The sequence below is a fragment of the Drosophila eugracilis genome, unplaced genomic scaffold (genome assembly GCF_018153835.1).
Source record: "Drosophila eugracilis isolate 14026-0451.02 unplaced genomic scaffold, ASM1815383v1 contig_1409, whole genome shotgun sequence".
Lineage (NCBI taxonomy): Eukaryota > Metazoa > Arthropoda > Insecta > Diptera > Drosophilidae > Drosophila > Drosophila eugracilis.
The window spans coordinates 17,744-21,693 of record NW_024572215.1 but is presented as its reverse complement, the minus strand read 5'-3'; positions in this window follow the sequence as shown (position 1 = coordinate 21,693).

The following is a 3,950-nucleotide window of genomic DNA, read 5'->3' as shown; positions in this document are numbered from 1 at the left end:
TAGAACTATATTTTGGCACGTTCGTATTTTTTTAATATGTGTTTGTGCACATTTTCCCCAAATGGAGTGTCCATACATCAAGGCTGGCCTGAATATTAACATACAAATTATTAACTTGTTTTCAATTGATAATTTAGATTTTCTATTGATTATAGGGTATAATATTCGTATTGTTTGGTTTATTTTATCAATTGTGACCCCAAGATAAGTACGAAAAGTGAGTTTTTTTTATCAAAATGTATTCCTAAATAACGAATATTATTAACCCACTCAATTGGTGTGTTACATAGTTCTAGACAATCATTTGGTAAATAACAAGATTTTCTTCTTCTCGTGAAAAAAACGATTTGTGTCTTATTAGGATTAATTTTTATCTTCCATTTGTGGTAATATTCTTCTAGTTTGTAGAGATAATTTTGAATGATGTTTTTCATATCATTGTATAATACGCCAAAGTGTAAATAGCTGCATCATCAGCAAATAATGATAACTTACAATTTGTCATCTGGGGAATGTCATGCGTGTATATAATAAACAACACTGGTCCTAATACCGATCCCTGAGGTACCCCAGCTAGTATAGAGCGTTGAGTGGACTTCTCTCCATTTAAGGATATATAAAAACTTCTTTGTGTTATAAAGCTTTGCACAATTTTTATAAGGTATGTGGGCAATTCCATATTCTTTAACTTGTGCACCAAGCCATCGTGCCATACTGTGTCAAAAGCCGCTTCAATATCTAAAGTAACCAGTCCAACAGATTTTTCATTTTGCATATTTTCTTTCATGTAATTTGTGAGTTTTACGGAAGGAACTGTGCAGTTTAGTTTGGTCCTGAATCCGTATTGAATGAAAGGCAGTATTTCGTGAGTATCTTAATAACTAACTATTCGAGCTTTGGTTATCTTTTCAAATATTTTGGATATGCTACATAATAAGCTAATCAGTCTGTAACTATCAGGTCTGCTGGCTAGTTTGCCTGGTTTAACAATCGGTATTATTTTGGCTGTTTTCCATGCATTTGGAAAATATCCAACGAAAAAACAATGATTAAAGATTTGTGCTAGAAAGCTAATGGCATAACAGGGAGGTTTTTAATCAGATATTTGAAAAACCATCATCTCCAGGTGATTTACGTGTTACTAGTGCTTTGATTATGCTGGCAATTTCAGAGTTTGTAGTGTTTAATACTTGAGAGGTATTAGTATCATAATTTGCAATTGACTGAATAGAATATTGAACTAGGTTAACAGTTTCTGGATTTGAGAAGGAGGTGGTTAATTTATGTTTCTGTTCAAAAATGTCTGCGAGTACATTTGCTTTTTCAGTTCCAGTCTCATAGCTTGAGTCGCCAAGGCAGAGACAGGGTATAAATTGTTTTCTCCTTTTTAAAGCTTTTGTTATCTTCCAAAAGGGCTTACTACATTTGATTTGATTATAGGGTATAATATTCGTATTGTTTGGTTTATTTTATCAATTGTGACCCCAAGATAAGTACGAAAAGTGAGTTTTTTTTATCAAAATGTATTCCTAAATAACGAATATTATTAACCCACTCAATTGGTGTGTTACATAGTTCTAGACAATCATTTGGTAAATAACAAGATTTTCTTCTTCTCGTGAAAAAAACGATTTGTGTCTTATTAGGATTAATTTTTATCTTCCATTTGTGGTAATATTCTTCTAGTTTGTAGAGATAATTTTGAATGATGTTTTTCATATCATTGTATAATACGCCAAAGTGTAAATAGCTGCATCATCAGCAAATAATGATAACTTACAATTTGTCATCTGGGGAATGTCATGCGTGTATATAATAAACAACACTGGTCCTAATACCGATCCCTGAGGTACCCCAGCTAGTATAGAGCGTTGAGTGGACTTCTCTCCATTTAAGGATATATAAAAACTTCTTTGTGTTATAAAGCTTTGCACAATTTTTATAAGGTATGTGGGCAATTCCATATTCTTTAACTTGTGCACCAAGCCATCGTGCCATACTGTGTCAAAAGCCGCTTCAATATCTAAAGTAACCAGTCCAACAGATTTTTCATTTTGCATATTTTCTTTTATGTAATTTGTGAGTTTTACGGAAGGAACTGTGCAGTTTAGTTTGGTCCTGAATCCGTATTGAATGAAAGGCAGTATTTCGTGAGTATCTTAATAACTAACTATTCGAGCTTTGGTTATCTTTTAAAATATTTTGGATATGCTACATAATAAGCTAATCAGTCTGTAACTATCAGGTCTGCTGGCTAGTTTGCCTGGTTTAACAATCGGTATTATTTTGGCTGTTTTCCATGCATTTCGAAAATATCCAACGAAAAAACAATGATTAAAGATTTGTGCTAGAAAGCTAATGGCATAAACAGGGAGGTTTTTTAAGCAGATATTTGAAAAACCATCATCTCCAGGTGATTTACGTGTTACTAGTGCTTTGATTATGCTGGCAATTTCAGAGTTTGTAGTGTTTAATACTTGAGAGGTATTAGTATCATAATTTGCAATTGACTGAATAGAATATTGAACTAGGTTAACAGTTTCTGGATTTGAGAAGGAGGTGGTTAATTTATGTTTCTGTTCAAAAATGTCTGCGAGTACATTTGCTTTTTCAGTTCCAGTCTCATAGCTTGAGTCGCCAAGGCAGAGACAGGGTATAAATTGTTTTCTCCTTTTTAAAGCTTTTGTTATCTTCCAAAAGGGCTTACTACATTTTCCTATCTGTTGCAGTTTACTGTTCCACTCTGTGTTATTATGAGCAAATAACTATAGCGTAATAACATAGTGAAATGATCACATCTAGCTTTAAGTATCGGCTGTCTTGACCTAACCCATTATCTTTGAATTGTGTTTCTAATTTTAAATAACTCACGTATATGTTGAGGTATCTTGTAATTTGTAAATGTTTGTCTTTTATGGGGAACTGCTTCACGAAAACCATCGTTGACAATATTTGTGAACGAGTTGACCAGGAAGTCAATGTCTGAGATCGAACAACAAGATTTATATTTACTTATACCTATATCTAGCAATCTGTCATTGATAAATTCCTTATACTTAGTCCAGTTTGCTTTACTAATTATCGGTTGGCGTTTCTCATTTTGTAAGAAATTTATTGAATATTTTAAGATTATAGGCAAGTGATCAGAGGATAGGTTCTGTAAGACAATTGGATTTGAAGCTTGATTTGGAGTTTTGGTAATGCAAAGATCTATTGTGGTTGCCTTAGCCTTATGACATCTAGGAATATAAGTTGGATGGAAGGGAAAAAGCACGTTAAATTTGCCTAAATCTGATATTTCATTTAAAATGTTACCCCAGCAATTTGCTCGGTCGCAGTTCCATGTTCTATGACATGAGTTATAATTTGAATTCCCACATTTTCAATTAGGTGCGTTTATAAATTGGTAATTTGCTGGTGTTCTATTTTATTGCTAACGACAATGGGAACCCCGCCACTTCTATTTTCTTTTCTGTCTCGTCTATACATAGTATAGTTTGGTATGTTAAATCTGTCGGTTTGAGTAAGCCATGTTTCACTTATTGTAGCTACATGAATATTTTTATCTTGTAAAAACTTAATAAATTCTACACGCTTATGCTTTATAGAGCGGGCGTTCCACGCCATATTGTTTAAAGTATTAGGAGAGTTACTTGTTTGAATACACATATTTAATGGCTAAATTTGATATAACATGGAATTGTTCTCCTTTATTGGAGCATGTGCTGAGATTATTTATTAAGTCTATTAATAAAGAGTTTACTTCTTCTGGCGTAAAGAGGCCAGTTTCAGTTGCATTTGGTAAAGTTGCCTTGCCTTTGAGCGCATCTCTATAACTGCCAAAGGGGTGTGTTGAGAATCCTATATTATTATTTGTTGAAGAGAGCTGACTTCGAAGTTCTGGATTTAAGAGAGAATCGCGATTACTCCGTATTGGATTTTCTGCTTCA